Source organism: Vicia villosa, linkage group LG5, assembly GCF_029867415.1.
Source record: "Vicia villosa cultivar HV-30 ecotype Madison, WI linkage group LG5, Vvil1.0, whole genome shotgun sequence".
In the NCBI taxonomy this organism is placed as follows: Eukaryota; Viridiplantae; Streptophyta; class Magnoliopsida; order Fabales; family Fabaceae; genus Vicia; species Vicia villosa.
In genome coordinates, this window is record NC_081184.1 from 146,930,349 (window position 1) to 146,944,441 (window position 14,093).

The 14,093-nt window shown below is 34.9% G+C and overlaps 1 non-coding gene across 1 annotated transcript; it reads left to right on the plus strand.

The window, feature by feature from the left end:
* Nucleotides 1-4,777: 4,777 nt before the first annotated feature.
* LOC131608406 (small nucleolar RNA R71) lies at nucleotides 4,778-4,884 on the plus strand. Its single transcript, XR_009285669.1, has one exon. It is a non-coding gene; the product is annotated as a small nucleolar RNA R71 (small nucleolar RNA).
* The last annotated feature ends 9,209 nt before the right edge of the window (nucleotides 4,885-14,093 follow it).

The following is a 14,093-nucleotide window of genomic DNA, read 5'->3' on the forward strand; positions in this document are numbered from 1 at the left end:
CAAAAGAGATGAAATTCATGGGGCTGACACGGCTCGTGTTAGCAAGTGTGAGATCTAGAAATTTTCAGCATGTTTCTCATCGTGACAGGCGTGTAGTATTTTGATCATAACTGGAGTTTCGTAACTCGGAATGACGCGGTTCCGGTGGCAAAATTTCGCTAACGAAAAGGGCTACAACTTTCATGAAGAACGCAAATCCAAATTCTGAAGTTAAGGACCAACACGGCCCGTGTTACCTAACACGGCCACCCGTGTTAGCAGTGCTGAGTGTGATTTTGAAAAATTAAGTTCAGGAGGCCAACACGGCCACCCGTGTTGCCTGACACGGCCAGTGTTGGCTAAAACGCTGATTTTGCTGATTTTTGTGATTTTTTATTAAGTGTTGACCCAAGGGGCATTTTGGGTACTTCCAACCAACCTAAGTGAGTCTGCACTATTTAGAAGAGTTTTAACGATGAATTAGGGGACTTTTTGGCGAAGAGAAGACACGATTGAAGATTGGAGAAAACAAGGGTTTGGGAGAGAAGAAGGTCTTCATGAACGGAAGCGATTGAAGATCAACTTTCATCTTAATTCTTGTAATGTATCTATTTTATAATTTGTTTTCTTTGAACAATATGAGTAACTAAACCCCAATGCTAGGGGGTGTCCCTGATTTGACTCTGTAATGATTTTGAATTCCTGAGTTCATCAATAGATTTGTTTTCTTATTTAATTTAATTGTACAAGGTTTTTATGCTTTCTTTGTCGGACCAACAAGATTGATTTACGGTTAACAACCAGCTGGACAGCGGTTGTTAAGGTTTTTGTACGATTAGACTATAGTAGATATCACCTAGGACTAGGGATACCCTATAGTTACCGGTTAACTCTTGATAAAATAAAGGCTTGATTTCATCATAATTCTCTAAGGACTTAGGAGTTAGGATGAATGTTCAAAGGTTTTCCCACTAAGGACTTAGGGGAAAATAATCTAAAGGGCGGTAATTAAAGGTTATGAACTTGTTGAAGAGATCTAAATCCAAGGTTATTACAGGAACAATCACACACTATACCCCTAGCATAATACTCATATTTGTCAAAAAGCCAATTTACTTTTCTGCTTATTTTAATTATTGTTTAGTGACAATTTGCAAACAAAACCCCAATATTAGTTTTTGTTTAATTGAACTACAATTTGAACTCGATATTACTACGCAGTCCTTGAGATCGACATTCGGGGAATTTCCCTATTATTACTACAGAGGCAAAATAGTACACTTGCTATTTTACCGATCAAGTTTTTGGCGCCGTTGCCGGGGACTGCCAAAATATAGAGTTTTAATTTTAGTTCAATTGAAATTTTGTTGCTCGTCAGCTAAAATTTTGTTTTAAGTTTTTGTTTATTTGAATTTGATTTTATTATAAAAAAAAAGAAAAAAAAAGGTTGATTATTTTTGCTTCATGAATTCTTCTATACTTTGCTACTAACAAATTGTCTGAGTTTTGTAGCTATGTATTGTTTTGATACATTGCCACCTGTATCTCCTGCATGTTGGTCGCCTGATTCAGGAGTCACCTTGGAAGAGGCGACTAAAATTTTCAAAGCATATAAGAGGGAGGTAAGAATCCTTATGAATGAATGTAAGGAAGCTAACTTTTATCCAGATAGGTTTATTTGGAGAAAGTTACAATTGGAAGAAGAGTATGTGGAACCAGAAGAAAAATGCTTAACATCAGATGAAGAGGATGCAGTAAGAATAGAAGAATTTGAGGTAAAAAAGAAATATGGGGAAGAAGAAATAAGGAAACTTGAAGATGATCGAGTTTTGGATAAAACCATAAATTTAACAATTTGTGAAGATGTGGACATCCAACAAGAAAATTTTCAACAAAAGAGTATCCCCAAAAACTATTTTTACAACAAGGCAGATGAAAGACAAGAAATTGACAAAGTATTGGAAGACATTTATGCCTTGTTCAATAAAATCAAGCTGAAAAGGATTTGGGAGCAACATCATCGGTACTTTAAGTTCATGGGATTGCTACCAAACAAAAGAAAGAAAAAAGATGATGTGTTCTTTGTGTCATATATGCCACCCTAACAAGGGGAATGGATCGTCGAGCCATGCGACGTTAAACGAAGCGCTTCGTGGGAGGCAACCCATGCTTTTAACAACTTAGTTTTCTTTTTGTGTTTGCTTGTTTTTGTTTCAGGAAATAAAAAGGGGGACTTTCTGGTGAATGCTAGGAAGCTGCAGTTAGAGTTGCACTACCCTCTGTGAGTCACCCCTCTCGGGCTTGTTCTGAAACATTGGGGCCAATGTTTAGTTCAAGTTTGGGGGAGGATTTACTCTTGCATTTTTCTTTTTATGTTTTTGTTATGATGTGTAAAACCAAACATTGAGTTCTTCCCAAATTTTGACCGAAATTTTAATTTTTGTCGAAGAACTTTGATCCTAAAGAGCGATCGAGAATAGTATATAGAGATGAAGCGAGGATTGTTTGAGGACATGAAGTTCGGAATAATGTGACAAGAAGAGGTTTGTTTAAACACCCTTGATTCCCTAAAAGCGATACGAGTTTAACGTGTAGATTTGCACCATAGTACTTGTCTCCTGAGAAGTACTTCTTGAGTAGTTTATTGATACAGTCTGGCATAATTCAGATTCACTTGCATGATGACTGGTTGAAAAAAAAAAGAGATATAAAGTTGGCACCAAATGATGAAAAGGCGGTAAAAGGCAATCGGCTCGCTAAGTTGGGTAACCCTCACCCGGTTATTCAGCCCAAAGGAGATTGATCCCCAAACGTCGTCCAAAAGGACAATATATAACTGCAAAGTTTGAAAATTTCATCGGTAATAAAAAGTAGCCAATGCTGCTAGTTTGGTGCCAAGAAAAGAAAATAAGAAGCCTCGATTCGTCTCATGCAGGTGATGATTATTATAAGAAATGCAGTGCCTTAATATGATTGTCCGAATGAAAGAGGAGGAAAATCGGAAAAAGACTTAAGTGCAAAGCATAGTTGGAGAGGTATCCGAAACGGGAGCTTGAGGTTTAATGTGGTAACAGAAACTCGTCGCGTCATGTGAAATTTTAACCAACTGTTTCTTGATCAATACAGACGGATATCTCACGTATGAACACCGTGTGCTTTGAAGTTCATTAATTTTTGTAATTGTCGCTTGAGGTCAAGCAACGGTTTAAGTTTGGGGGAGTTTGATCAGTGGTTTTTACACGTTTATTTACCGTTGATTTTAGTCGTCTTTGCTTTATATTGTCAAGTGTTTTACTTCATTCTTCTACATTTTATGCTATGGTTGTGTATTTTATTGTTTGCAGGTTCAAAGGAATAAATCGAGACAAATCAATGCGAAAAAGTACAAAAAGGAGAGTTTCGAAGGAAGTGAAAAATCAAGCTATATGAGGTCTGACACGACCACCTGTGTCACCTAAAACTGGCCGTATTAGGATGAAGCGTGACCAAGAAAATGCAAAAGAGATGAAATTCATGGGGCTGACACGGCTCGTGTTAGCAAGTGTGAGATCTAGAAATTTTCAGCATGTTTCTCATCGTGACAGGCGTGTAGTATTTTGATCATAACTGGAGTTTCGTAACTCGGAATGACGCGGTTCCGGTGGCAAAATTTCGCTAACGAAAAGGGCTACAACTTTCATGAAGAACGCAAATCCAAATTCTGAAGTTAAGGACCAACACGGCCCGTGTTACCTAACACGGCCACCCGTGTTAGCAGTGCTGAGTGTGATTTTGAAAAATTAAGTTCAGGAGGCCAACACGGCCACCCGTGTTGCCTGACACGGCCAGTGTTGGCTAAAACGCTGATTTTGCTGATTTTTGTGATTTTTTATTAAGTGTTGACCCAAGGGGCATTTTGGGTACTTCCAACCAACCTAAGTGAGTCTGCACTATTTAGAAGAGTTTTAACGATGAATTAGGGGACTTTTTGGCGAAGAGAAGACACGATTGAAGATTGGAGAAAACAAGGGTTTGGGAGAGAAGAAGGTCTTCATGAACGGAAGCGATTGAAGATCAACTTTCATCTTAATTCTTGTAATGTATCTATTTTATAATTTGTTTTCTTTGAACAATATGAGTAACTAAACCCCAATGCTAGGGGGTGTCCCTGATTTGACTCTGTAATGATTTTGAATTCCTGAGTTCATCAATAGATTTGTTTTCTTATTTAATTTAATTGTACAAGGTTTTTATGCTTTCTTTGTCGGACCAACAAGATTGATTTACGGTTAACAACCAGCTGGACAGCGGTTGTTAAGGTTTTTGTACGATTAGACTATAGTAGATATCACCTAGGACTAGGGATACCCTATAGTTACCGGTTAACTCTTGATAAAATAAAGGCTTGATTTCATCATAATTCTCTAAGGACTTAGGAGTTAGGATGAATGTTCAAAGGTTTTCCCACTAAGGACTTAGGGGAAAATAATCTAAAGGGCGGTAATTAAAGGTTATGAACTTGTTGAAGAGATCTAAATCCAAGGTTATTACAGGAACAATCACACACTATACCCCTAGCATAATACTCATATTTGTCAAAAAGCCAATTTACTTTTCTGCTTATTTTAATTATTGTTTAGTGACAATTTGCAAACAAAACCCCAATATTAGTTTTTGTTTAATTGAACTACAATTTGAACTCGATATTACTACGCAGTCCTTGAGATCGACATTCGGGGAATTTCCCTATTATTACTACAGAGGCAAAATAGTACACTTGCTATTTTACCGATCAGTATGGATAATTAATCATTGTTCTAAACCGTGATGTGGACAAAGTCTCATCATATCCTTATATCTCTCCCAAGCCTCGAAAAATGACTCGCCTTCTTTCTGTCTAAACTCGTCTACCTGGATTTTTAGCATATCGGTCTTGCTTGGAGGGAAATATCGTGTTAGGAAAGCTTTCTTTAGTTCGTTTAATGTAGTAATGGAGCCTGAAGGTAGGGATTGTAGTCAGGCTCTCGCTCTGTCCCTTATGGAGATGGAAAAATACAAAGTCCAATGGCTTATGGGTTAGCACCGTTATTCTTTAATGTGTCTTCATATTGTATAAATAACGATAGATGCAAGTTAGGATCCTCTGTGGGGTTACCAGAGAATTAGTTATGTTGCACTATTTGCACCAGAGAGGGTTTTAATTCGAAGTTATTTTCCGTAATGGCAGAAGGAAAAATGATTGTGTGAGGATCCTCTTGTGATGGGACCTCGTAGTCCTTGAGAGGACGGTTGTTGTTTGAAGCCATTTTTGGGATATTATATTCTAAGTGAAATTGTCTATTTCGGCGTTTAAGGTAAACAAAACGCTCTATTGCGTTAATCGGTTGTAAAAGATCGTCCCCTGAGTTGCGAGTATTCGGTATATAACAGACGATTAGGGAAAGGGAATAGTTTTGCCTTGGTCTCTATGATGCAACAACGGAGTTACGATATTGACTAAATTACACCTCGACAACGGTGCCAAAAACTTGATGTGGATGATCCACAAGTGCACGAAATCTATTATAGTTTTAAAAGGTATTGAACCTACATGGACTAGTCAAACTACCGCTATTTAATATTGGTATGTAAATCTAAGGCTAATCTGGTTTTCTTTGTTTTGAGAAGGTAAAAAAGAACGGGGAATAAATTGATTTTAAGAAAATATTAATAAAAACGAGACACAGGAATGTAATTTCCGGTGTTTGTCTAGGACTCATAAATAATGACACTTTCGTTTTTGGTTTAAACTAATTTTCGAAGGAGATATTGATTTAAAACAGTGCTCACTTTAGCGCAGTCTGTGTCATGTTTCGAAACCATAAATATCATGTTGTCGCTCCACAAAATACAATATCGAAATAGGTTTTGAAAATAAATACATCTTAATTACTTACTAAAGCGTTGTCGTTGTTTTTAGAAATTCAAAATCTAAATTTTCTGATCGGATACCGGGTCTCACACGATAGTGCTATTGACCAGTATCTAAATGATTTCGTTGTCGCGCAAAGCGTTTTAACTTTAAAAACAAAAATCTTGAACAAAATAAATAAATTAATATTAAAATTAGCATGGATACCATTTATAGAGTCTCTTCGTAACGACGGTCCTTACAGCACGTCTTCTTCTGCAAGTACTCGGAGCACCAAGTTCAGCTTGTACATAGATTAAGAGTATGTTTGGATTGATGGAATGTGATAGAATATAATGGAGTAGAGTGGTATTTGATTAGATTCCATTGTTTGGATTTATAAATAGTGGATGGAGTGGAATGGAATATGATAGAATCCATTCCATCCTATTCCATCATATCCTTCAATATTCATTCCACTCAATTTGGGGTGTATGCAATGGAATGAACTAAAATATTCTATTCCGCTCCATCAAACTATAAAATATATACAAATAATGGAATGGAGTCTCAATACCATTCTACTCCGCTCCACTCCATTCCATCATGTTCCACTCCGTTCCGCTTCGTTCTAGTCCATCAATCCAAACATAGCCTAAACGGCTATATGAGGCACGCAATTTTCTATCGAATTTGAATTACTTATGATACTATTCAAAATGATCAATATTTCACATTTTATCAATATTTCAAAACGATAATTAGAATTGTAAAATATTAATCAAGTTCATTGTCGTCTCATTGAATCTATTATCAACCGTATCTCAAACATTCACTCATTCTTATTCATTGATTAGATCCCGTCACGCGATGATGTTCAATGTTGTTTTCTGCTAATGTTTTGTTTTTTTGGTTTCAGATTATTGTCGACCGGATTATAACGGATTGTAAGAATTACGAGTTAATACAAGATTAGAAAAAGTAAGAAATAATTCATGAAAAATTATTGTATTTTATTTATTTTTAGTTGAAAAACTTATATATACACATTATTTTCTTACAGTAACAGTAGCAATTAAGCGTCAAGATATCAAAATGTAACAGTAGCAATTGGTCAATTATTTTCTTACATACATATACATTAGTGATAGCAGATGAAGTTTGAGTAATCCATGGATCAAGAGGGGGAAAATATCATATAAATCTGTAACATTAATTGTTCAAAATTATTTTTTCCTAAATATATATTAATAGATATAGATTTTGTTTTAAGAAATAGTTGTAGCTTAATTTACTTATTTATATGGTCTAATGACTCTCTTCTTTTTTTTTAAATATAATTCTGTGTAATATTTTAAAATGGTAAAACCAAAGTTTCACACGCAAGAAAAAATTAAATCACAAAGTGATGACTTCTCATATATATAAATAGTGTGAGTGAATTCATAATTTACATCTCAAAGCACAAATTCATAATTTACATCACAAAGCACAAATTTGAAGCAATGAAGAGTCGGGAAAGGTAAAAAAACTCAAACAGATCCTTCTTATGATTCTCATGGTAGTCGGAGATAAAGTGGAGTCTATGGAGCCGGGAAAGGTAAAAAAAATCAAACAGATCCTTCTTATGATTCTCATGGTAGTCGGAGATAAAGTGGAGTCTATGGAGCCGGGAAAGGTAAAAAAACTCAAACAAATCCTTTTAGCTACGCACCATGTCTATAAACAAATTACATTTCAACTTTAATGAAATTTACTAATTCTATAAGTAGTAGGTGTACTCCATTTTGATAATAATATCACGGATAAACGCATGTACCATAACCTGCATATATTAGGATGAATTGATTAAAAAAAATTATTAATTAAATAAAAATTTATAATTAATACAAATAAATTAGATAAACTTACTAGGGTTGCTTTCAACAATGAGACCCATTCCACCAAAATAGCAACTGGATTCAGTTCTACCATGTTTCGCATAATACATGTTCATCACGGCCAACGCGTGAGTATTGTCAGGATAGAAACATATTCCTTCGGGCTGAATAAAACCACAATCACCAAGGACACTGCAAGCATACTCTATAACGGGCCTTAGGTCTGCTTCCTCATTGCTTTTAGCGACGCACCATGTCTATTGAAGAAAAGCCAAAAGCAATATATTAACATATGAAAAGCACGCAACATTACACCAGAGGAAAATTTCTCATTATAGAACAAAAACTACAAATCTACCAACAAATCCACCCTATCTACCAATTAAGAAGATTGTGTTTGAGTCTTTTTACCTTTCCCTCCACTTTATCTCCGACTGCCATGAGAATCACAAGAAGGATGAACATGCTCCACTTCATTACTTCATATTTGTGCTTTGTGATGTAAATTATGAATTTGTGTTTTGTGATCTAAATTTTGAATTCACTCACACTATTTATATAAGAAGTCATCAGTTTGCGTGTGATTTTTTTCTTGCGTGCGTGCGAATTTTTTCTTGCGTGATAGATTTTGAATATCTTAAAATGTAAATTATATATATTAATAGCTATAGATTTTGTTTTAAGAAATAGTTGTAGCTTAATTTACTTATTTATATGGTCTAATTATTCTTACGAACCTCTATTTATCATGCTCATGAGAATGATTCTCTTTTTTTTAAATATAATTCTGTGTAATATCTTAAAATGGTAAAACCAAAGTTTCACACGCAAGAAAAAATTAAAACGCAAAGTGACGACTTCTTATATATATAAATAGTGTGAGTGAATTCATAATTTACATCTCAAAGCACAAATTCATAATTTACATCACAAAGCACAAATTTGAAGCAATGAAGAGCCGGGAAAGGTAAAAAAACTCAAACAAATCCTTCTTATGATTCTCAGGGTAGTCGGAGATAAAGTGGGGTCTACGGAGCCGGGAAAGGTAAAAAAACTCAAACAGATCCTTTTAGCTACGCACCATGTCTATAAATAAATTACATTTCAACTTTAAGGGAATTTACTAATTCTATAAGTAGTAGGTGTACTCCATTTTGATAATAATATCACGGATAAACGCATGTACCATAACCTGCATATATTAGGATAAGTTGATTAAAAAAAATTATTAATTAACTAAAAATTTATAATTAATACAAATAAATTAGATAAACTTACTAGGGTTGCTTTCAACAATGAGACCCATTCCACCAAAATAGCAACTGGATTCAGCTCTACCCTGTTTCGCATAATACATGTTCATCACGGCCAACGCATGATTATTGTCAGGATAGAAACATATTCCTCCGGGCTGAATAAAACCACAATCACCAAGGACACTGCAAGCATACTCTATAACGGCCCTTAGGTCTGCTTCCTCATTGCTTTTAGCGACGCACCATGTCTATTGAAGAAAAGCCAAAAGCAATATATTAACATATGAAAAGCACAAGAAGTGCAACATTACACCAGAGGGAAATTCCTCATTATAGAACAAAAACTACAAATCTACCAACAATTCCGCCCTATTTACCAATTAAGAAGATTGTGTTTGAGTCTTTTTACCTTTCCCTCCACTTTATCTCCGACTGCCATGAGAATCACAAGAAGGATGAACATGCTCCACTTCATTGCTTCAAATTTGTGCTTTGTGATGTAAATTATGAATTTGTGCTTTGTGATCTAAATTTTGAATTCACTCACACTATTTATATAAGAAGTCATCAGTTTGCGTGTGATTTTTTTCTTGCGTGTGTGCGAATTTTTTCTTGCGTGATAGATTTTGAATATCTTAAAATGTAAATTATATATATTAATAGCTATAGATTTTGTTTTAAGAAATAGTTGTAGCTTAATTTACTTATTTATATGGTCTAATTATTCTTCCGACCCTCTATTTATCATGCTCACGAGAATGATTCTCTTTTTTTTTTTAAATATAATTATGTGTAATATCTTAAAATGGTAAAACCAAAGTTTCACACGCAAGAAAAAATTAAAACGCAAAGTGATGACTTCTTATATATATAAATTGTGTGAGTGAATTCATAATTTACATCTCAAAGCACAAATTCATAATTTACATCACAAAGCACAACTTTGAAGCAATGAAGAGCCGGGAAAGGTAAAAAAAACTCAAACAAATCCTTCTTATGATTCTCATGATAGTCGGAGATAAAGTGGAGTCTACAGAGCCGGGAAAGGTAAAAAAACTCAAACAGATCCTTTTAGCTACGCACCATGTCTATAAATAAATTACATTTCAACTTTAATGGAATTTACTAATTCTATAAGTAGTAGGTGTACTCCATTTTGATAATAATATCACGGATAAACGCATGTACCATAACCTGCATATATTAGGATGAATTGATTTTAAAAAATTATTAAATAAATAAAAATTTATAATTAATACAAATAAATTAGATAAACTTACTAGGGTTGCTTTCAACAATGAGACCCATTCCACCAAAATAGCAACTGGATTCAGTTCTACCATGTTTCGCATAATACATGTTCATCACGGCCAACGCGTGAGTATTGTCAGGATAGAAACATATTCCTCCGGGCTGAATAAAACCACAATCACCAAGGACACTGCAAGCATACTCTATAACGGGCCTTAGGTCTGCTTCCTCATTGCTTTTAGCGACGCACCATGTTTATTGAAGAAAAGCCAAAAGCAATATATTAACATATGAAAAGCACAAGAAGTGCAACATTACACCAGAGGGAAATTCCTCAGTATAGAACAAAAACTACAAATCTACCAACAAATCCACCCTATCTACCAATTAAGAAGATTGTGTTTGAGTCTTTTTACCTTTCCCTCCACTTTATCTCCGACTGCCATGAGAATCACAAGAAGGATGAACATGCTCCACTTCATTGCTTCAAATTTTGTGCTTTGTGATGTAAATTATGAATTTGTGCTTTGTGATCTAAAGTTTGAATTCACTCACACTATTTATATAAGAATTCATCACTTTGTGTGTGATTTTTTTCTTGCGTGCGTGCGAATTTTTTCTTGCGTGATAGATTTTGAATATCTTAAAATGTAAATTATATATATTAATAGCTATAGATTTTTTTTTAAGAAATAGTTGTAGCTTAATTTACTTATTTATATGGTCTAATTATTCTTCCGACCCTCTATTTATCATGCTCACGAGAATGATTCTCTGTTTTTTTTAAATATAATTCTGTGTAATATCTTAAAATGGTAAAACCAAAGTTTCACACGCAAGAAAAAATTAAAACGCAAAGTGATGACTTCTTATATATATAAATAGTGTGAGTGAATTCATAATTTACATCTCAAAGCACAAATTCATAATTTACATCACAAAGCACAAATTTGAAGCAATGAAGAGCCGGGAAAGGTAAAAAAAACTCAAACAAATCATTCTTATGATTCTCATGGTAGTCGGAGATAAAGTGGAGTCTACGAAGCCGGGAAAGGTAAAAAAACTCAAACAAATCCTTTTAGCTACGCACCATGTCTATAAATAAATTACATTTCAACTTTAATGGAATTTACTTATTCTATAAGTAGTAGGTGTACTTGTTGCACCCCAAAATTTGCCCTCTTTATTTGAGCTATAAGTTAATAATGACATTTATTTCGTCATTCAAAAATTGAAGAAAATCAATAAAAAGTTCTGGTGGTTTTAAAGAAGCGCAATGTGAAAAATGGTTTAAACAGTGGAGATACGAGAAAATTCGCAAGTCTTAGTGAGAAGGTGATATGAGCTGTGTCCCTGACTGTTTCGACGATATCTACAACTTTCGTGTTCGGCTCGGAAGCCAATTCTTTGAGGAAGGTTGCCATATTTGCAAATTACTTGAGGTTTCGCAGTGAAAAAAGGTAAAGAATGTAGGGTTTCGGATCTCAGAAAATTCATATCTCACAATCCGCTCGTCGGATTTGCTTGAAAATTTAACTGGAGTTCCGTACCATCATTACCAAGATTTTATATGTTCGGACCGAAGTCCAATTATGCACTGAAAACTCCCAGCATTTTAAGGATCGCCGCGTTGTCTCGGTAAAAAGTGTAGGGTTTCGGATCTCAGAAAATTCATATCTCACAAAATTCTGCACAGTCGCACCAGATGAGCCGATATTTCTCGTCATTCAAATATGCATAATTTCCTCACCATTTGTCGGATTGAGACGATTCTCGCGGCTACGAGTCTCAAGTTTGGTCATCTTCGCAGTGATATTCGTTTTATTTCCGAATTTCACACCGAGTGACATTTCCCCGAAGATGAGCAAAAGAAGAGATACGTCGGGGGCATTTTTGACATTCCACCACTTATCCTATATAAACAATTTTCCCTCCTTTTCTCCCATAATTTCAATTTCACCCAAAATTCTCAATTTTTCTCTCTCACTTCACAAACAAAAATTCAATTTTCTCTCCCTTCTCTCTAGAATCAAAACACCAAAAATTGTAAAAACAACTCAAGAACACCATGAACTACATAGCATTCCTCAAGAACACGTAAACAAAAATCTCATATATACTTCTCAGTTCTCCTTTTCCGATCGTACCATTGCTAGTCCCCGCCACTGCTCCCCGCGGCCGACGTCTTGCCGGCGCCGATCACCACCTCACACTGTTATCTCCTCCGCGTGGCACCGTGAACCGCCGCGAAGCGCTTCTCCTCTGTCTATGCAATACCGATCATACGCTTCCGACTCCTTCACGTGTCCCTCCGTTGATCCTCTGCGCACCACCGCGACATCGATGACGTGTCTTCTCTGATTGCTACTCCGAGCCTCTTTTGATCTTGGTACAAGTTCTAAATTCTCGATTATGTGATATTGATGCACTTTATGGTTAATTGATATAGTGCTTAGATATTGATATTAGGTTGTTGATAATTACATGAAATTGAATGTTGATTGTTAGTTGTTGTTAATGATGTTTGTAGTTCTTGACTAAGGAGGAGAATTGAAGTATTGTCCATTAGTGTCGAACTGTGAATATAATTGTTGATTTATTTGTTATGGTTGAGTAATAGTTGATGTTAGATTTGTGATGATGTTGAAGATTGTGGTTACTAATTAGTGAAGGTGCTTGAGCTAGTGATAATATTGTCGTTGAAGTATGTGTTGTTGAAGCGAAAGATGGTTATGGCATGATTGTTGTTATTAGTTATTGACTTTACTCATGAGCTGTTGATGCTAATTTGAATATGCATAATGCTGAGAATTTGTTTGAAGTTTGGCATTGATGATAGCGGAATGAATAATTTTGGCATTGGTGTTGTTCTTAATTGTTGGATAAAAAAGCATGAGGTTGATAATTGATTGTTGTTGATGATGTAGTCTTGATTGATGCACACCGATGCACATTACTTGTTTGTTGAATTAATTGTATGAAGATTTGTCTCTTGGTTGTGACTAATGGCTCTAAGCTTTGTGGTGTATTGATGATATTTGAAAATGTTAAACAAGTGGATTACTACCTTTGTTGTTAGTTGCTGTCTTGCTACTTAAAGATCACACTTCATGTTAATTCTAACTTGTGAGTTTGTATGTCATCTGGTATTAGGTATCATGAATTGTTGCTTTGGGTCTATGTGTGTGCTTCAATGAGCTGTTGGGACTGTTTTAAAAGTATCATAGTGCAGAATTTTAGCTTAAATGTGTAGTGTTTGGTTGATAAATAGTGCAGTTTTTTAATGTTGTTGTACTAATTCTTGAGTGATAATGCAGAATGTTAAAGAAAAGAGAAAGTGATGATGTTGATACTTGTTGAAATTGTGTGATAGCTTAGGATTCACGGGGATTAATGCGATATTTGAAAATGCCTCATGAAAATACTTAGAAAATATATGAATAAAGTGTTGTTAGATTCTAATTGTCAATTGTTATATATGGCATGATTTTTTAGACTAGTTGGAATTGTTTTGAAACTCTAATGATGCAGAATTTTGGTTGAATTAATTGTTGTTGCTTTTCATTGCTTTTTGACTCATAAAAGTGTGGAAATTGAAGGAAACTTGTTATGTACTTGGCTTGTTGCTTAATTGTTGCTACTTGTTGCTTTGATATCACTTGAAAACTTGTTTTGTGCACCAAAATTCCACTTGCAAATGTGTACTCTTTTATGCTAATTACCATGAGGTTTTGCAATGAGTGTGGACATGTTTTATAAGCCTTTTGGGACTGGTTTTTGTGATATTATAGTGCAGCAAATTCATTGGTGTCAACTACACTTCATTTCCATAACTCATGAAAATTTGGCTTTTTGAAG